The sequence below is a fragment of the Macrotis lagotis genome, chromosome 1 (genome assembly GCF_037893015.1).
Source record: "Macrotis lagotis isolate mMagLag1 chromosome 1, bilby.v1.9.chrom.fasta, whole genome shotgun sequence".
NCBI classification, from domain to species: Eukaryota; Metazoa; Chordata; class Mammalia; order Peramelemorphia; family Peramelidae; genus Macrotis; species Macrotis lagotis.
In genome coordinates this window covers 483,022,811-483,044,634 of record NC_133658.1, presented here as the reverse complement: position 1 = coordinate 483,044,634, position 21,824 = coordinate 483,022,811, and the positions used below count along the sequence as shown (strand labels likewise).

General features: G+C 34.0%; 1 pseudogene; it reads right to left on the bottom strand.

The window, feature by feature from the left end:
• Positions 1–882: 882 nt before the first annotated feature.
• LOC141520144 (abl interactor 1 pseudogene) lies at positions 883–2,026 on the bottom strand (annotated as a pseudogene).
• Between the last annotated feature and the right edge of the window lie 19,798 nt (positions 2,027–21,824).

Here is a 21,824-nt window from a genome sequence, read left to right as displayed (position 1 = left end):
GTGAAGAAAGGACGAGACTTTTGGTTCATGTAAGTATTTATGAATGGGAAAAATGAAAATGCAACCTCACTTATTAAAAATAAAATAGGTACAAATTGCAACATACAGAAGACCATCCAGTATTGTTTCACATGGATATTCTAGAAACTGGACAATTTAATAGACTTTTGTGTGAGTACTCTAGGTAATGATTACAACAAATTGGAAGCATCTTTGATTTTTTTAAAGTATATTTCAGGGGCGGCTAGGTGGTGCAGTGGATAGAGCACCGGCCCTGGAATCAGGAGTACCTGAGTACAAATCCGGCCTCAGACACATAATAATTACCTAGCTGTATGGCCTTGGGCAAGCCACTTAACCCCATTTGCCTTGTGACAACCTAAAAAAAAAGTACATTTCAATATATATGTTTGTATGCATGCTTTAAACAAATAACACAGTACAAAAATGAGCAAGCAACTAAACAAAAGTATGACCAGCACTAGGATTAAACTTTTCTTCCAAATTCTTAATGTTAATCTAACATAGTGTTAGTTGCCATGATGCACCAAAATCTGTAACGGCACAATTGGAATCATGATTTCATTAAATACTGAACCCTACTTCCCCAGAATATTTAGGCTGGTCATAAAATCAAGAATGCATAAGTAAATACATCAACATTACCTATTTATAGACAGTTATTTGTATAGAATGCTCTTTGGCAATACATAAACTGTCTCCCAAAAGTTATGCTTGTGGATGAGCATTAGATCATACTGATAAAACTTCATGTCCTGAAAATATGGGCACACTTTCAAGCAGTAAGACATATCTGTTCACCATTACGGCTGTCCCACAGAATGGGTGAATACAAGATCCTACTTCTAGAGCAAAAGATTTTTAATCAGTTTAGTGAATGATTGATTCAACATAATTTCCAGGGAACAAGCCAGTCACTCGATTGCAGACTCCATCACACCATTTGTCATCATTCTTCTTTATAACATAAATGACTGCACCCTCCGTAAAAGATAGCTCAACATCCTTGTCCTTTGTATAATCATATATAGCGACAACTTTCTCAATATAACTCTCAAGGTGCCAGGCAGGATCTCCATCTGTATAAGGATCACTATACTGAAGGACTCTGGACTCGTCATCTTCATAATCAACTGGTGGTGGTGGAAGAGGAGGTGGGGAATCATCAAAAATAGGAATATCATCTGGTGGAGGAGGTGGTGCTGGTGTAGGGCTATCAACAGCTCATCCAGTAGTTGGTGGTGAAGGTGTAGGCATGACAATGGAAATGCCAATACTGCTGTTTCCACTATTTTCTCAATTTCCACTTCCTCCACTGCTATTCTTGATCTGATTGAACAATACCATCCTTCCTGGACTATGCTGACTTGCAAGATTAGCTGGACCTGTCATAATAATTGGGAACTATTGGGGGTTTAGGTTCCAGGATTTTGTAAAGAGTATTCTGTCCCAATGTTCCCTGGCCTGACACAGGAAGGCTTGGCAGCTTCTGTGTAGGTGGATTTGTTCTCAACAGTGTGCCAGTTCTTGAAGGCTGGTAATTTCTATGCTTGACACCATGACCCACATCATCAATACTGTTAAGTCTATAGGTTTTTGAATGTATCTTACAGGACATTGCATATTTGCAGGTGCTATTATTTTTTGAGTTCTGGATGAATTCTTATTTGTTGTCAAAATTCCTATCTCTCTTTGAGCCACTTTTTCTTTATTGATTGTCCACAGTCTGGGAGATATGGTTGATGGAAGACTCCATTCTCCTAAGCTGAGAGGCTTGGATGTTTAAGAATTGGAGCACATTGTTGGCCAATGCATTTATCTGATAAGCAACAATTGCTATAGGTTGGGTGGTGTAGGCTTTGGTCTCGTCATTCCTTTTGTCAGGAACCTGTATATAGTTGTTCTCACAGTGTTCGGCCACCCAAGTCAGGTTCTGGTAATTCTCGATCAGAGTCCTCTTACTGGATGGGATCACTTCCTCTAGGAGCATCTGCAGTTCTTCCATTTTCCACTCCTCTGCATCTCTTCTTCTCATGTTCCAGAAATACAGTGGGCAGTGGCAGTGGTGAGGCGGAAGTGATACTGTGGATTCCGAATCTCTGAGCCTCCCAGCCTCCCAGCAGGGATATGAGCTGCCTACCCACCTACCTGCTCTCCTGCCTGGTATCATGGGCTTCCTTCTACATTCTTTAGAGAAATTGGTCTAAAATTTTCTTACTCTATTTTGGCCCTTTCTGTTTTAAGCACCAGCACCATATTTGATAAGATTCCTCTTTGTCTATTTTGTTCAAAACTTTATATATTATTGGAATTAATTGTTCTTTAAATGTTTGGTAGAATTCACTTGTAAATTCTTTGCACTCTGAAGATTTTTTTCTTATGGAGTTCATTGATGACTTATTCAATTTCTTTTTTTATATAATGGGATTATTAAGTATTTTATTTTCTCTTCTATCAATTGAGTTAATTTATGTTTTTGTAAATATTCGTCTATTACTGTTAGAATGTTAAATTTATTGGCAGACAAAGTAGCTCTGATTTATTACTTTAATTTCCTTTCTTTGATGGTAAATTCGCCCATTTCATTTTTGATACTGATAATTGGGTTTTCTTATTTCTTTTTTTAATCAAATTAACGAAAGATTTATCTTTTTATTATTTTATTCATTCAGTAGATTTGGTACTTTCAGTTTTATTAGTTTCTCCTTTTATTTTCAAAATTTCTATTTAAATAAGATATTTAAATAAGGATTTTTAATTTCTTCCTTTCCTAGCTTTTTTAATTGCATATCCAATTGCCTGAGTTCTTTCTTTTTTTATGCTCATATAAGTTTCTTTTCATATGTCTTTTAATGAGATATATTTTTGCTTTTTCTTTGTCTGAGAAAAGAAAAGGATTGCTATCCCTGTTTTTTTTTCATACGTTTGTAACATAATATATTCTACTCCAGACTTTTACCTTTACTCTCTGTGCGTCTCCCTGATTCAAGCGTTTTTCTTGTAAACAACTTATTGTAGGATTCTGGTTTTTAATCCATTCTTCTATGCACTTCTGTTTTATGGGAAAGTTCATTCCATTCACATTCTTAATTATCATAACTAACTGTCTATATTTCTCCATCGTAATTTCCCCAGTTTATACTTTTTTTTCTCTTTTTTTGCCCTATCCCACCTTATCAGTTTTTGTTTCAGATCTCCATCTCCCTCAATTTGCTCTCCCTTTTCTCAGTGCCTATCTCTTTTGTTTTCCCTTTCTCCTCCAACTTACAGGTAGGGTAAGATAAATTTCTTATCCACCTGACTGTGCATGTTATTTCTTTTTTGAGCCAAACCCAATGAAAAAAGAATGTCTACTCCCTCTCTTCTTTCCTTCTATTATAATAGGTCGTTTGCTCCTCTTCACATGTTATAATTTACCCTATTCTGTCTCCATCTTTCCTCTTCTCTCAGTTCAATCTTTTATTAATCTCTTAATTTTTTAAATCATCAACTTAAATTCTCTATGTAATCCCCTTCTAATTGCACTAATAGAGCATCTTTCCGTGTAGGATTGTAAACAATTTAACCTTATTGAAAAACAAGATTTTTTTTCTTTTCATGGTTATCTTTTTATGCTTCCTTTGAGTTTTGTATTTGAAAATTTATTTTTTTCTGTTTTACCTTTGTCTTTTCATCAGAAAAGTTTGAAAGTCCCCACTTTTATTGAATGCCCATCTTTTCCACCAAAAGATTATGCTCAATTTTGCTGAGTAGTTGACTCTTTGTTATTTTCCATGTTCCTTTGCCATCTGGAATATCATATTCTATGTCCTTGCTCCTTTAATATTGAATCTTCAAAGTCCTGTGTAATCCTAACTGTGACTCCTCAATGTTTGAATTGTTTCTTTCTGACGGCCTGAAGTGTTTTCTCCTTGAGTCAATTATGTAATTTGGCTACAATATTCCTTGGAGTTTTCATGTTGGTATCTCTTTCAGGAGGTGATTGTGTTGGGTACTTTTGATGACTCTTTACCCTTCTGTTTCTAGAATATCAGGGCAGTTTTACTTCATAATTTCTTGAATGCTGCAGTTCAGGTTCCTTTCTTCATGGCGATTAGATAGTTCAATAATTAAGTTGACTCTTCTGGAGCTATTTTCTTTTCTTTCTTTTTTTTTGCAAGGCAATGGCATTAAGTGACTTACCCAAGGTCACACAGCTAGGTAATTATTAAATGTCTGAGGGTAGATTTGAACTTAGGTGCTTCTGACTTCAGGGTCAGTGCTCTATCCACTGTACCACCTAACTGCCCTTTCTGGAACTATTTTCCAGGAAAGTTTTTCCCCCAGTGAGATAGTTTACAATTTCTTCTTTATTTCTATACATCTATGTCTGACTGATTTTTGATGTCTCATGATGCCCTTAGCTTTCACTAGCCCAATTCTACTTTTTGAGGAATTATTTTCTTCAGTTAACTTTTGTACCTACTTTTCTATTGTCAGTTATAATTTTTAAGGAGTTGTTTGCTTCAGTGAATTTTTTCCTTAATCACCAATTATATTTTAAAGAAATTGTTTTTTAAGTAAATTTTTGGTCCTTTCTTTCCCAAGCTATTAATTCTCTTTTAAATATCTCTAATTTCTTTTCCAAATATTTCTTTTACCTGGCTTATTTGATTTTGAAAATCCTTTTTTAAGTCTTCCAAGAATGATTTTTTTGGACTTGAGACTAATTCATATTCCCTTTTGAAGCTTCACATATTCGCATATTGCTATTTTACTTTTGAGATTCTCTTTTGATCTTTCCTGTCTCCATAGTAGGTTTCTATGGTCATGTTTCTTGCTCACTTTTTGAAGTTGAAGCTCTACTTCTGGGATACAGGCAGCACTATACAAAACGTCTTACAATGGTGTACAGGAGCCTGGTCCTTGGCTTACTGTTCTGGGATCTGAGGTACTGATGGCTTGCCTGACCTAGTTTCCTTCGCTTAGTTGTGCCTGTTGTGCTGGGAAACCAGGTCTTGCAATATGGCTACTATGTAGGGTTAGAGGTCTCTCACAATTGACCTCTTTGATAGTGGCATGATGAGTGAAGACCTAATGGTCTTGGTTGCTGATTTGTGTTGGGGATAAGAGTTTCCCACTGGCTTGTCTGCATGCTATCAGTGCTGGACTCTGCTCTCTTTTTACCCAAGTGAAACCCTTTCTGAAGGCCTTCCAAATTCTTTTGTTTTACTCTATCTTCTTGTGAATTATATCACTCAGAATTGTTTCAGAAACTAGATTTAACATTATATTGAAGGTAATCTAGGGAGACCTCAGCAACTTCCTGGCTCCTCTCCACTGTGTTGGATCTCTTCCTTCTACCCACAACTGTTTTTAAACAAAATATTAAAATCAATATCAATAGAGGGGAAAGGATAAAGATGAGAAGATTGTATTGTATCTAATTACAAATGTTCTAATGAGAGCTTTTATAGAAACTATCAATTCTGAAAAATGGAAAGTGACAAAATTAAAGACCATTAGTATTTTAAAAGAAATTCAGTCAGCAAAAAACAATTGACACAACAGGGGAGCCAAAGGAACCTAGAAATTGTTTCAGTCAATGTGCATTTCAGGAACGACAGTGACCATGTGACCAACATTCACATGTTTTGCAACATTAGCTCATTTGCATCAAAGAGTTAAATGGTAGAAGATTAAAAGGACTATTATCTCACCAGAAAATACAAAGTGGGTGGGGTATGGGGACTGGGTAATGACTTTACTTGAAGCTTGATTAATTATTCAAGAAAGTAAATCTATACAATTACCAGATCATGTTTAAATTAAACTAAAAATGGTAATACATAGATGTGGGCAGAAAAGATCTACCCATAACCTTAAGATAATATATTATCATTAAAAAAATTGGAATCATTCATATTTGGAAGTATAATGGCTTATTATACTGTAATTGCTCAGCTAACTGTCTTAATAGTATTAACAAATAAACCTACACAAGACAAAGCAGTATATTGCATACAAAATTATAGTGTTTCTGGGTAGCTTTCCCCATTTATCTATGAGTGCTACACTGTTTTATGTATCTGAGTTAACTATAAAACCTGGATTTTTTTTTAATTCTTATGAGATTTCAGTCACAGAGAATACAATATTGTTCATATAAATGACTCACCTGACTCACTCAGTAGCATCCATCTTGGACAATACTTTTTGTCTTCTCTGTCTCACTGCCTTTATGCCTCCTTCTTTCCCTTTCCCTATATCAGAGATCACAAAACCCTGAAATCCCTGAGAAATGTCACAGGAATCTGCTAAAAACATGCTATTGTTGTTACTCTGTCTTCTTGATATTAATCAGAATCATAGTCATAAGAAAATTAAAAGACCTAAAGATTACTGAAATCAAACTCTCATTTTACATATAAAAAAAAAACTATGATATAGATACAACTTGTTTCTGTCAGAATTTGAACCCAGTCCTTTTTGACTCTAAGTTCAACTCTCTATCCATTAGACCATATTGCTTCCTAAAAATTAGCCAAAAAAAGAAGCGAAAAGCTCAGATATTCTGGAAATAAATTGAAATTTCAACACTACATATCCTTAAAGAATAATGTACATCCTACTAAGAAGGAAAGCCTATAGTAACCAAAATGCAACAAAGTAAAAGAAGCAATGGAATATATTTTTCACCTATATTCTTATTCTTAAAAACCAAATATTTGTTTTATGGAGAAATAATGGAGTAAAATGAGATCTGTATTCATTTGTAGAAATTCTGTTATAACAGTAGTATCCCAATGTTATAGGTAAAATGAGATAAGGAGTCCTTTCTCCCATAACCCTCTCATTTATTAGTTGTCATCAAAGACTTTGACTTACACTGGACAGACAAAACAAAGAACAAATGTAGGGGGAAATTACCTGGGAAGATACCTCAGAGCTATGAGATTCCTTTCATGAGAAAATGAATCTCATTCACCTTATCACAGTTATAACCAAAGAAAGATCAATTCCTTCTCTATGTGACAATGTTAAAAATTCAGCTTGGGAATCTATCATTTCTGCATGGCATTCTCTAAATACAGCTTAAATGTTTTCAAAAGTGATTGGATTCAATAGACAAAACCCATTTCTTTTATGTGACATGCATAATGACATACAGTATGATTGTTTTTAAATCACAGATATTTCTAGAAGGTCTTTTTGCACATTTATTTTAATTCATTTTTCACTGTTTCACAATTCACATTCATAAAGCACTTTATGGTTCATAAAGCACCTTTTTTAAAGCAACCCTATGAAGTAGATTCTGAAAATAACATAATTTTAAATTCATAGATGAAGACAATGCAAAGGCAGCTGAAGTTAATTATATAAGGTCTAATAATGAGTAAGAGTCAGATCTCTAATTGAAACTCTAGCATTAATTCAAATGTATCATATAAAATGAAAAGTTATATTTATTTACTATCTATCTGTAAGATCAATAAAATGATAAGACTTTAGCTCAATTCATGTATAAACTTTTCAATTTGTGTTTCTTCAATGACTTCAATAACTCAAAATTTTCACCTTAAATATAAATACACAAACAAAAGAAAAGTAGAGAGACAGAGACAGAAACAATAAAACAGAAACAGTTACAGTCTCTTATACACACACATACACACACACGTGTGCATGCATGCATACACACACACACACATAGATTGTGTCAATAATATCTCTTGAATGTTTCTGACAGAATGTATATAATTCCTGGCAAAAAGTGAACAAGATATTTTCATTTCATTTCATGAACACAACAAATCAAGCTTTTAGCAATGCAGTCCTACTGTGATCACTATGTAAATGAATGTTTTGAGAATGAAAAATACAATGCTTTTGAATAACTGTAATCATTTGTAGTAAATAATGAACAATACTGTTTTCATCTTTGAATACTGACATTAGTACCCATAGTTTCATAGCTTTGCAAAATGATATTCTGCTAATGAGGCAAGGAGGACAGGTGTATATAATCTGGGTTGCACTGATAAATGTTTTGCAACCAGATCTCTTTAAAAAAAATACTTGCAACACACTTTTAACTTTAAACTGCATTTTTTATATTTTCTTTTAAATTTATGGACAAAAACAAGCATTTCTATAGCATGGTATAATAAAAAATTTCATGATTGCACTTGAAATTGTAAATCTATTATGTACAGTATGCCATTCCTCTGAAATAAAAATATATTTATAATGGAAATTTCTTTGTTCTCCACAACTTTCTTAAGACTAGGCCATCAATAAAACAGCAAATCACATTCTCATTTATAATTTTACTGGTCTGAAGTGTAAATATTCAAATTGAAAATTATATATTTGCAAAAAATTTCTTGCAAACAAGTACAAACTGATTCTAGGATAACCTTAAATAAATTTCTCATGTAGCAAAACTAAGAATATCTCAAAATATTATTTTGCATTTTATTGGAGACAGCTAGGTGGTGTAATGGATAGATCTCTGGCCTTGGACTCAGGAGAATGGGAGTTCAAATCCAGACTTAGACACTTGACACTTAACTGTGTGACCTTGGGCAAGTCACTTAACCCTGGCATGCAGGTTTATCTTCAGTCATCCTGTTTCATATCTGGCCACTGGATGACTCTAGAGGAGAAACTGAGACTGGAGACCTAGTACAGCATCCCCTCACTCAAATCTAATTAATATGCTTGTCATGGCATCATCTCCCTGATATCATGGTCTTCTTTGAAAATGAAGGGCAAACATTATCTGGGAGTGGGCTGTTGAAGAGACTACTTCATGTAACTGTTCCCCCTTTAATGTTTACGCATTTTTATTATTTGAACATTTTGTGTCTTTAGGCCTGGAAACTCTCTGAGGCAGTGAATTGGATATGAAGAATCAACCACTGAGCAGTAAAATTTATATCTTTTATAGGAATCATTCCCAACTTTTTAGATGCAGTGATTGGGGATGATATTTTTTGCTAATGAATATTGTTTTCTATATTCATTTCAAACAAATGATTCTGAACATTGACTGCTAGACTTATTTAGTAACCCTTTTTATTGATAAAATTTGAATATGTCATTGGTGTGCAGTTTTATTTCTCTGCTTTATTTCTTCCACCTTTAAGTATATTTGTTTCATAAGAAAAGTGTTTTTCAGGATCCTTTCTCTATTTTTTAAAATAATGTATCTAATATTTTAATACTTATCTCCTGACCATTAATAGGATTTGCTTCAAATCCAGCTGGATGCTGATTCTATCACCACGTTCTAGATGTTAATTTATGACTTATCAAATGTTTTTTCTGATATGGGGACAGCGAATTATTTATTTTTCATCTATTATTAGGATATTTTATGTCCTTGTAAATATTGATTAAATCATTTGAATAATACCTTTTGTTGGATTATAATTCTACAAAATAATTTTTAATACTATATTATATTTCCTCTATTTCATGTAAATTCTCCTTTTTATTTTTTATATTGGTTATTTGATTTTCCTCTCCTTTTCACCAGATTAGTCATTTTAAAAAAATCTTCTAATTCTTAGAATTTAAATTTCTGTACTTAGCTTGTTATTTTGGATTTGCTTTCTTTTATTGATTTTCTCATTATTTGCAGTCAGAGTTTCAATTATTTTGTCATTTTCTTTATCTTGATGATGAAAGCATGTGGAAAGAATACATTTTTATAAAGAATTTATTTGATTATATTATAAAAGTTTTTGTGGTTGTTTCATTCTTTTGATTTTCTTTGATGCAATGATACACAGTTCCTTTGATTTGCTCTTTTATCTAAATAATTTTTAGATTCATTTATATAGTCAATAAAGGATGTGTCTAATATTGATTTTCTTCAGATGTCCAAAAAAGTTTTTATATGTTTTAACACTGTTAATTTCTAATAAATGCAAAAGTGAGAAATACGTTTTTTCCTTATGTTCTCCTAATTTTTTCTCTTTGAAACCCATCCCCCCTTTTTTCTTCCCCGAGTTCTTTGATTTTTCTTTCTTCCTTTTTTTTCCAGTAGCATGCAAAGATAGTTTTCAATATCATCTTTTTGCAAGCCTTTGAGTTTCACATTTTTCTACCTCCCTCCCCCCACCCCCAGTAGCAAACAAATTGATATAGGTTGTACATATACAATAGTGTTTAACATATTTCCATATTAGTCATATTGTGAAAGAACAATAAGAACTAAGGGGAAAACTTGAGAAAGAAAATTCATTTTTAAAAAATCATTTAAAAATGCTTTGCTCTGCACTTGGAATTCAATGTTTTTCCTCTGGATATGGATGGCATTTTCCCTTAAAAATCTCTCAAGATTATCCTGATTACTGAATTGCTGAAATGAGCTGCATCCATCATAGTTAATCATCTCCCATTATTACTGTTATATATAAAATGGTCCCTTGGTTCTAGAGCTCAATTCGCTCTACAATTCATGTCTTTATATGGTTTTATGAAGTCCAGAGACTTGTGATTTCTTATAGGGCAATAGTACATAATCATCTTCACATACCTAACTTGTTCAGTTATTCCCTAATTGCTGAACTTTCCCTTAGTTTCTAATTTTTTGACATTTCCAAAAGAGCTGCAATACATATTTTTGTACATGCATGTCTTTTCCCCTTTTTATGATCTCTTTGGGATAAATTCTTAGGAGTAGTAGTAGTAGTATAGCTGCATCAAAGGGTATATACAGTTTGATTGCCCTTTGGGTGTAGTTCCAAATTACTCTCTAGAATGTTTGGATCAATTCACAGTTCCATCAACAGCACTTTAGAGTCCCAATTTTCCTACATCCTCTTCAATATTGATCTTTTTCCTTTTTTGTCATTTTATCCAATCTGATAGGTGTGAAATGGTACCTCAGAGGTATATTAATTTGCATTGCTCTAATCAAATATAATTTGGAGCATTTTTTGTGATATTATATATTTTTAATTTCTTCTTCTGAAAACTGCCTATTCATATCATTTGACACTTATCAATTGGAGAATGATTTGTATTCTAATTAATTTCTCTTTTCTCTAAACAGATTAGAATTGAATCTTTTTTTTTTTTAATTTTGGCAAGGCAATGGGGTTAAGTGGCTTGCCCAAGGCCACACAGTTAGGTAATTATTATGTGTCTGAGGCTGTATTTGGTCTCAGGTATTCCTGACTCCAGGGCCAGTGCTCTATCCACTGCACCACCTAGCTGCCCCAGAAATGAATCTTTTATCAGAATCACTAGCTATGAAAATTTTTTCCTATCTCTCTGTATTCTTAACTAGTCTTGGTTGCATTGGTATTATTTGTCTAAAACCTTTTTAATGTAATATAGTCAAAATTATGCATTTTGCAATTTATTATGTCCTATATCTCTCCTTTGATCATAAACTACTCCCCATTCAATAAATTGTCAGCTAGACTTTTCTATGTTCTAATTTTCTTTTAGTATCACCCTTGATGGCTTAATCCTCTACCCATTTTGACCATATCTTGGTATAGTGTGGGTGATATTGATCTATGCCTGGGTTTTGACATACTATTTTCCAGTTTTCCCAAGTTTTTTTAAAATCAAATTCTGAGTTCTTAACCCAGAAATTGAAGCATTTGGTTTTATTACAGTTGATTATTATAGTCATTTACTAGTGTTTCTTTTGTACACAATCTTCCACTGATTCACCCTGTTTCTTAGCCAGTTTTTGACATTTTGATGACTGCTCCTTTATAATATAGTTTTAGATCTGATGCAGCTGGGTCAATTTCCTTTGCAATTTTTGCACTAATTTCCTTGATTTTCTTGACTTTTTGTTCCATCAGAAGAATTTTGGTACTATTTTTTTAAACTGTAAAATAATTTTTGAATGTTTGGTTTGGCATTAAATAAGTAATTTAATTTAGGTAGAATAGTCATTTTTATTATATTAACTCAACATACCTATGAGTAATTGATATTTTTCAATTGTTTAGATCTGACTTTTTGAAAGAAAAATATTTTATAATTGTGTTCATATAATTTCTGGGCTTGCCTTGGGATATAGATTCCCCATCTTTTATGCTGTCTTTAGTTACTTTCTCTTATTTTATTTATTTGTTATTCCAACTACATGCAATGCTAGTTTTTACCAATCATTTTAAACAAGGTTTTGAGTTTTGGACATAATTTCAAATTGCTCTTCAGAAAAATTGGATCAGTTCACAACTCCATGAACATCACATTACTGTACCAGATTTCTCACATCCTCTCCAACATTATTTTCCTTCCCAAGCACATTGACTTATCTGAGAGGTGTAAGGGGATGCTATAATTTGCATTTCTCTGATCAATAATGATTTTTCACATGACTATAGACAGCTTTGATTTCTCATCTGAGAATTGCCATTCTAAATCTTTTGTCCGTTTATCCATTGGGGAATGGTGTGTGTGTGTGTGTGTTTTTTATAAATTTGATTCAGTTCTCTAAATATTTTAGAAATGGGCCCCTTGTCAGAAGCATTAATTGCAAAAAAGTGTTTCCCAACTATTACATTCTTTTTAATCTTGTGCAAAGATTTTCTTTTTTAATTTTTTTGTATATTTCTTTTTAATCTTTTGATTGTGCAAACCCTTTTTAATTTAATGTAATCAAAATTATCCTGTTTATTTTTTATGATATTCTCTATTTCTTCTTTAGTCATAAACTGCTTCCATTTCCATAAATCTAATAGATATATAATTCCTTGGTCTTTTAATTGGCTTATAATATTGCCGTTTATATCTTAATGTTGCACTCATTTTGACCTTATCTTGGTATAATAGGGTATGAGATGTTGGTCTATGCCTAATTTCTGCTACACTATCTTCCATTTCTCCCAGTAGTTTTTACCAAAGAGTGAGTTCTCCCAGAAGCTGGACTCTTTAGGTTCATCAAAGAATAGGTTTACTATAGTAATTTGCTGGTGTCTTTTTTGTATATAATCTATTTCACTGATCCATCCCTCTGTTTCTTAACCAGTACCAAGCAGTTTTAATTACTAAATGCTTCATAATATAATTTTAGACCTGATAAGGCTAGGCTGTCTTCCTTTGCATTTGTTCAATAATTCCCTTGATATTCTTGATCTTTGGTCTCCATAAGAATTTAGTTACTATTTTACTAGTTCACTAAAGTAATATTTTGGAAGTTTGATTTGTATGGCACTCAATAAGTAATTTAATGTTGGTAGAATTGTCATTTTTATTATATTAGCTTGGCCTACCAATGACCAGTTGACATTTGCTCAGTTATTTAGATCTAATTTTATTCAAGTGCAAAGTGTTTTATAGCTCTGTCTTGGCAAGTAGACTGCCAAGTATTTTATATTGTCTGATGTTATTTTAAATGGGATTTAGTAAATATTATATCAAAATGCTGAGTTTATTTGCTGTAGGTTTATTTTCTATCCTGTGGCTTTGCTAAAGTTGATAATTGTTTCCAGTAAATTTTTAGATGATTTTCTAAGGTTCTCTAGTTATACCATCATATCATCTACAGAAAGTAAGAGTTTTGTTTCTTCATTACCCATTTTTATTCCTTCAATTTCTTTTTTCTTGGTTTATTGGTAAAGTTAAAATTTCTAATACCATATTGAATAGTAGTGGTGATAACACAGCCTTGTTTTACCCATGATCTTTTTTTTAATTTATTTTTTATTCTCATTTTGTACAAATGTTTTTCTTTACATTAATAAACTATACTTGTTTACAAGTAAACAAAATACTCCTCCCCCCATGAATATAGATAGACTTGCTTGCGCAAAAAAGTAAAGGGGGGAGAAAAAAAATTAAAATTAAAAAAATAATAGTAATAATTGTAGGTATGGTCAGGTGGTGCAATGGATGAAGCACCAGCCCTGGAGCCACGAGCATCCAAGCCCATATCCAGCCTCGTAAACCCAATAATCACCCAGCCATGTGACATGTAAGCCACTGCCCTGCAAAAAACAAAAAGAAGAAAAAAAAAGACCCAAAATAAAATAAAATAGTAATAATAGTAGGGGTGGCTGGGTGACAGCATTGGCCCTTGAGCCAGGAGCACCTGGGCCCGTATCCAACCCCAGACACCCAATGATCACCCTGCTATGTGGCCCCAGGCAGGCCACCCAGCCCCACTTGCCCTGCACCCTCCCCCAAATAATAATAACAAAAAATGTGTTTCAGTCTTTGTTCCAACACCATCAACTCTGTCATGAGTGGATCACATTCTTTATGATAAGTCCATCACAAAAGTTACTTCCATATTTTTCCAACGTTGCCATTGCTGATTGCAACTCCCTTCTTTCTTATTTCTCCACTACCATGTACTATATTTTCTCTTTCCTTTCACACTGACTCTGCTGTAGGGTTGCTGAGTGGCGCAGCAGACAGATCCCTGGTCCTGGGGCCAAGAAGCCCTGAGCCCCCATACCACCCCTTAGGCCCAGAATCCACCTGGCCCTATGGTCCTGGGCAGGCCATCCAATCCCAGCCCCTTGCAAGAAGTAAAAAAAGAAAATGTGTTACATCTGACCACTGTCCCCCCATGGTCCATCCTCTCCTCCTTTATTTACATCCCCACCCCTCCCCCTGCTCCCCCCTCCTTCTTACTCCAGTTGTCTATACCCCATTGAGTATATTTGCTGTTTCCTCTCCTAGCCATCTCTGATGAGAGCAAAGGTTCCCTCATTCCCCCTTGCCTCCCCCCTTCCATATCATTGCAATAGTTCATTGTAATAAAAAAAAAAATCTTATTGTGTGAAATAGCTTGGACTATTCCCCCTCTCCTTTTTCTTTCTCCCATTCCATTTCCCTTATTTTCTTATTGACTCCATTTATCTTCGAATTCAGCTTTCTCCTGTGCTTCAACTATAAAAGCTCCCTCTACCTGCTCTATTAACTGAGATGGTTTATATGAATATTATCAGTATCATTTTTCTATACATGCAGTTCATCCTCATTAAGTCCCTCATATTTCCCCCCTCTCCTCCAATCTCCATGCTTCACCTGAGTCCTGTACCTAAAGATCAAACCTTCTGTTCAGCTCTGGCCATTCCAAAAGGAATCTTTGAAATTCCCCTGGTTCATTGAAAGTCCATCTTTTTCCCTGGAAGAGGACATTCAGCCTTGCTGGGTAGTTCATTCTTGGCTGTATTCTAAGCTCTTTTGCCTTCTGGTATATTGTATTCCAAGCCCTACAAGCTTCCAATGTAGCTGCTGCTAAGTCCTGTGTGATCCTGACTGCAGCTCCATGATATTTGAACTGTGTCCTTCTGGCTGCTTGTAATATTTTCTCTTTGACTTGGGAGTTCTGGAACTTGGCTATAATATTCCTAGGGGTTGGTTACCACTGATCTTATTGGGAAAGCTTCTAATTTATGAACATTATATACAATGCTTGTTGATAGTTTTAGATAGGTTCCATCATTTTAAGGAACATTGTATTTATTTCTATGCTTACTAGTGTTTTTAAAAGGAATGTGTGATGTTTTTTTGTCCAAAACTTTTTTCAGCATCTATTGAGATGATCATATGATTACTATTAGTTTTGTTATTGATATGGTCAATTATGCTGATAATTTTCCTAATACTGAACCAATCCTGCATTCCTGCTATAAATTCTGTTTGATCATAGTGTAATATCTTAACAATAATTTGCTGTAATAACATTCCTAATGTTTTATTTAAATTTATGTATCAATATCCATTAGTGAAATTAATATATAATATTCTTTCTCTCTTTTGATTCACCCTATTGTTATCATAGAAGGAATTTGACAGACCTCCTTCTTCAAATAGTTTATATAGAATTGGATGCAATTTTTCCTTGAATGTTTGGTAGAATTCTCTTGTGAATCCATCTGACTCTGAAGACTTTTTCTAATGGAGTCCTTTGATGGCTTATTGGATTACTTTATCTGAGATAGAATTATTTAAGGATTTAATTTCCTCTTCTTTTAACCTAGGCAACTTATATTTTTGTAAATATTCATCCATTTTGCTTAGATTATCAAATTTTTGGCATATAGTTGTGTAAAATCAGTCCAAATTATTGCTTCAATTTCATTCTCATTGGTGGTGAAATCATTTTTTTCAATTTTGATACTAGTAATTTGATTTCTTTATTTTTAATCACATTAATCAAAGATATATCTATTTTATTGATTTTTCATAAAGCCAAATCTTGAATTCATTTATTAGTCCACTAGTTTTCTTGCTTTCAATTTTATTGATTTCACCTTTAATTTTCAGAATTTATAATTTAGTATTTAATTGTGATTTTTAATTTATTTTTTCTCTCTTTTGGTTTCATGTTGAATTCATTGATCCCCTCTTTCTCTATTTTTATTTATATAAGCATTTAGAAAAATAATGTATCCCCTAATAACTGCTTTGGTTGTATCCCATAAATTTTGGTATTTTATCTCATTATTGTTATTGTCTTAGATGAAATCATTAATTCTTTTTATAATTTGCTGTTTGATTCCCCCCATTCTTTACAATTAGTTTATTTAGTTTCCAATTGCTTTTAAGCCTATCTCTCCAAGGTCCTTTATTGTACATGATTTTTATTGCATCATGGTCTGAGATGGATGCATTTGATGTTTCTGCCTTTCTGCATTTGATTATGAGGTTTTTATGCCCTAATGCATGGTTAATTTTTGTGCAGGTACCATGTTCTGCAGAAAAAAAAGTTTTATTACCTTCTTTCCCCATTCAATTTTCCCCAGATGTCTAACATATCTAAATTTTCTAACTTAATTTCCTGTTTATTTTATGGTTAGATTTATCTAATTCTGAGAGAGGGAGGTTAAGGTATCCCACCAGAAGAGTTTTGTTGTCTATGTCTTCCTGTAATTCATTTAGTTTATCTTCAAAGAATGTGGATGCTCCTCCACTTGGTGCACACATTTAGTATTGAAATTTCATTGTCTATGGTACCTTTTTCCTTCTTTAACTCTTTTAATGTGATCTATTTTTGCAACTGCTTTGTCTGAGATAAGGATTGTTAATCTCTTTTTTTCACTTCAGCTGAAACATAATATATTCTGCTCTAGTCTTTTACTTTTACTTTATATATATCTTTCTGCTTCAAATGTATTTCTTGTAAGCAAAATATTATAGCAAAATATTTAATCTACTTTGCTATCTGTTTCTGTTTTATGAGAGAGTTCATCCCATTCACATTCAGTTATACTTACTCTTTATTGTGATTCATGCTATTTCCGCTCTGTTGGTATTTTCACCCTTCTTTTTGCCTTATCCTTCCTCTTTACCTATCCTTCCTCCTTCATTATGTTCCCCCCTTCTACACAATATCCTCTCTTTTCTTTCCTCTTTCCCTTTTCCCTTCCATTTCTTCTGTCAGCACCTTCTTCCCTTCCCACCTTTCTCCTCCTAATACTTGAAAGGTAAGATAAATATGTATATATACTCAACTGAGTATATGTGTTAATTCCTGTTTGAGCCAACCCTATGAGAATAATATTCAGGCAGTTTTCATTTCTTCCCTTCTTTCCCCCTATTGTAATAGATCCTTTGGAACTTTTCAGGTGATGTAATTCACCCCATTCAAAGTCCCCCCTTCTCCCATTTATTTTCAGCCTCACCTTTTTTAATGAAATTATATATATATTTTTAAAATCATTCCATCAACATCACGGACATAACATGAATGTCCATAGCCTAAGTATATTCCCACTAATAGAGTTACAATTCTCTAGATTTATTAAAATCTTTCTTATGGGTAATGAGGTAACCAGTTTAATCTTATTGGATAATAATTATTTTTTCTTTTCCCCATTCACATTTTCATGTATCACTTGACTCTCTTGTTTGAAGGTCAGATTTTATGTTTAGCTCTGATCCTTTCATCAGGAAAGTTTGAAAGCTATCTATTTCCTTAAATATCTGTTTTCCACCCTGAGAAAGAAGGCTCAGTTTTGCTTGATTGCGGATGGTAGATTCTTGTTTATAATCCAAGATCCCTTGCTCTTAGGAATATGAAACCCCAGGCCCTTCAATCCCTTAATGCTGATGCATCCAGGACCTGTGTAATCCTGACTGTAGCTCCTTGGTATTTGAATTGCTTCTTTCTAGCTACTTGCAGGATTTTCTCCTTGATCTGATAATTCTAAACTTTGGCCCCAATATTTCTTGATGTTTTCAGTTTGGGATCTCTTTCAGGAGGGGATTGATGGATTCCTTCAATGACTATTTTTCCCTCTGCTTCTATATTTTTAAAAAATGTTTATATAGAATTAGAATTAATTGCTTTTTAAATGTTTGGTAGAAAACACTTTTAAATCCATCTGGTCTTGGAAATTTTTTCTTAGGAAACTCATTGATGGCCTAGTCATTTTTTTTTCTGAAATGAGGCTATTTAAGTATTTTGATTCCTCTTTAGTTAAGCTGGGCATTTTATGTTTTTGTAAATATTCACCAATTCCACATATGTTGTCATATTTGTTGGCATACAATTGGGCAAAAAAGTTCTAAGTTATTACTTTAATTTCTTCCTCATTGATGATGATTTTACCTTTTCCTTTTTGATAATGGCAATTAGGTTTTCTTTTTTACCATCAGATTAACAAAATGTTTTTCTATTTTGTTGATTTCTTTAAAGTAAAATCAACTCTAATCATATTAGTTCAATAATTTTCATAATTTCTATTTTGATTTTCAGAATTTCTGATTTGTTGTTTCATTGGGAATTTTTAAGTTCTTCCTTTACCTAACTTTTATAATTGCATGCCCAATTCATTAATCTCCTCTTTCTCTATTTTGTTCAAGTAAGTATTTAGAAATATCAAATTTCGCCTAATAACTGCTTTGGCTGCACCAACACATTTTGGTGTGACTTTTCATCATAGTCCTTGCCTTGGATGAAATCATTGATTATTCCTATGATTTGTTGTTTGATCCACTCTTTCGTTAATATTAGGTTATTTAATTTTCAATTAGTATTTAGATTGTCTTTCCATGGTCCTTTTTTACATGTAATTTTTATTGTATCATTATCTGAAAAGGAAGCATTTAATATTTCTGCCTTTCTGCATTTCATTGTGATATTTTTATACCCTAAAACATAGCCAATTTTTGTATAGGTCTCATGTGCCACAGAGAATACACTATATTCTTTGCCATTCTTGTTCAGTTTTCTCCAGAGTTGCATCATATCTATGTTTTCTAAAATTCTATTCATCATCTTCACTTCCTTCTTTTTTATTTTGTGCTTAGATTTATCTAAATCTGAGAGCAGGAGGATGAAGTCCCTCACTAATATAGTTTTTCTCTCTATGTTTTCCTGCATCTACACACACACACACACACACACACACACACACACACACACACAAACATATATATACACATATCTTGTATACCAGCTTTTTCCTCTAAGAATGTGAGTATCATACCAGTTGGTAAAAGTTGTTTAATATTGATATTACTTTAATGCATAAAGCATCTCTTTAGGTTGAGCTAATTTCCTTCTTTGTCTTGGCATCTCATAGAATTATTAATTTCCGTTTGTACAATTCTAATTTTTAAGGTTTTTATTTTCTTCAATTAGCTTTTTTGTTTCATTTTCCAGTTAGTTAATTTTCCATTTATATCAGTAGATTTTTCTTATTTTTCCTTTTTGGCTTTTGCAAGGCAATGGGGTTAAGTGGCTTGCCCAAGGCCACACAGCTAGGTAATTATTAAGTGTCTGAGATTGGATTTGAACCCAGGTACTCCTGACTCCAGGGCCAGTGCTTTATCCACTATGCCACCTAGCCACCCCACTTTTTTATTTTTTGGAAGTATTTATCTATTTTTATTATTATTACCTAGGATCTCTCTCTCTCTGTAAGTGTGTGTGTGTGTGTGTGTGTGTGTGTGTGTGTGTGTGTGTGTGTCTGTGTGTGTATTCTGTTGGTTTAGGAACTGTTTAGAGGTATCAATTAAAGTTGTTTTGTGAAAAGCTCCGGGAGCCTACCTTTGTGCTACCATCTTGGTTCTGCCCTTCCTTCCATCAGATCCTTATATATTTTCCCCATTCTTTTCCACAATGCCCTTTAAAAGAAAGGAGATAGAAAAATAGCAGAAATCTTATTGATAGTAAAAATCTATACTTGAAGTGGTATCTTCCTGTGCTATTTTTTTTGTTTGTTTTTTACAAGGCAATGGGGTTAAGTGTCTTGCCAAGATGACACAGGTAAGTAATCAATAAGTCAGAATTTAATTACTGAGTCAGAATTTAAACTCAGGGCCCCCTGAGCAGGGCTGGTGCTCTGTCCACTGCACCACCTAACTATGCCTCTAAATTATTTTATTTCAATTTAATTTTCATTATCACATTCTTTTTCTTCCTGTATAATTCTCAAGCTCATTGAGATGGCTAGAAAAAACAAAAACCCTTATAAATGTCAAAAACAAATTTCTGCCTTAGTTGTATCTAAAAATTTTGTTAAAAGGAAAGAGAAGAAAATATACTTCAATCTGTCCTCTGAGTCCATCAGTTACCTATCTGAAAGTGGACTACATATTTCATTAACATTCCTTTAGAATTTTCGTTGTCGACTTCCAGCCAAGATGGCGGAGAGAAGACAGGCACAGTTCTAAAGTCTCCTGATCTCTTCCCCATCTATCACATGAAACAAACCTCTTAAAAGAAATCTGAACCAGGAAACCCAGAAAGAACAGGCAGGAGAGGAAAATCTACCTCAGTATTTGTCTCCCGCAGCAGCCTTGGCTGAATACCACACAGGTAAGTCAGGGCTCCGAGGGAAGATCAGCCCGGGATCAGTCGGATTAACAGCTGAATTGGAACCAGGAGTCTGAGGGCCGGAGAGCCAGACCTGCTGGATCAGTGGTAGGGCTGTACGAAGGGGGCTTGGGTCCGTGGGGAAGCAGAGGCGCTGGTGTTGGTGCTGCCCCCTGGTGCTTGGGGAGAGGTCTGGTGCAGGAGAGCTGCAGACAGGTCTGAGAAACTCTGAGTCCATGCCTCCATTGCACAGAGGCCTCCTCCCAAACAAATGCAAACTATTTCTGCCTCAGGCCCAGGTGTGTGAGCAGAAGAACCAGCTCATCTGAGGAATGACCTCAGGCCAGGATAAAGCCCACCATTGATTGAAGGCAAAAGAATTCAATAGTTCCAACTCCTCCCTTCCAGCAAAGGGAGAAGGCCTGGCAACCAAGGTCACAGACACTCCAGAGAGGGCAACCAGCACCTCCTACTGGCCAGACAGAGAAACTGCACTCAGTAAAGCCTTTAGTGATCCAAAGCCCAGGTGAACCAGCCCCCCCAACTCAAGGTCTTAGCAAAATGAAGAAGGGTCAGCAGAAAGGTTGATCCATAGAAAAATTCCTGGAAGGGAAAGACCCCAACTCAGAGAGACCTGGAACCCCTGAGGAGAATACAATCTGGTCTCCAGCACAGAAAGACTTCCTTGAAGAAATAAGGAAAGAGCTTAAAAATTTGGGAGAGATAATACCTCTCAACAAGAAAAAAAAACCTTAGAAAGTACAGTTGGACAAACACAAAAGGAGTTATCTCTCAGATCCTCAAATGAGCAAATGCAAAAAGAAATTCATTCTCTCAAAACCTCAACTGGTCAAATGAAAAGCTCTTTCAAAAGTAGAATTGACCAATTGGAAAAGGAGTTGCAAAAGGTTAATGAAGAAAACTCGTCCCCACAAAAAAGAACAGAGTCTACAGAAACTAATGACTCTATGAGACAGCAAGAGTCAGTTAAACAAAATCAAAAAATACAAAAAATAGAAGCAAATGTAAAATATCTCATCCAAAAAAACTACTGACCTCG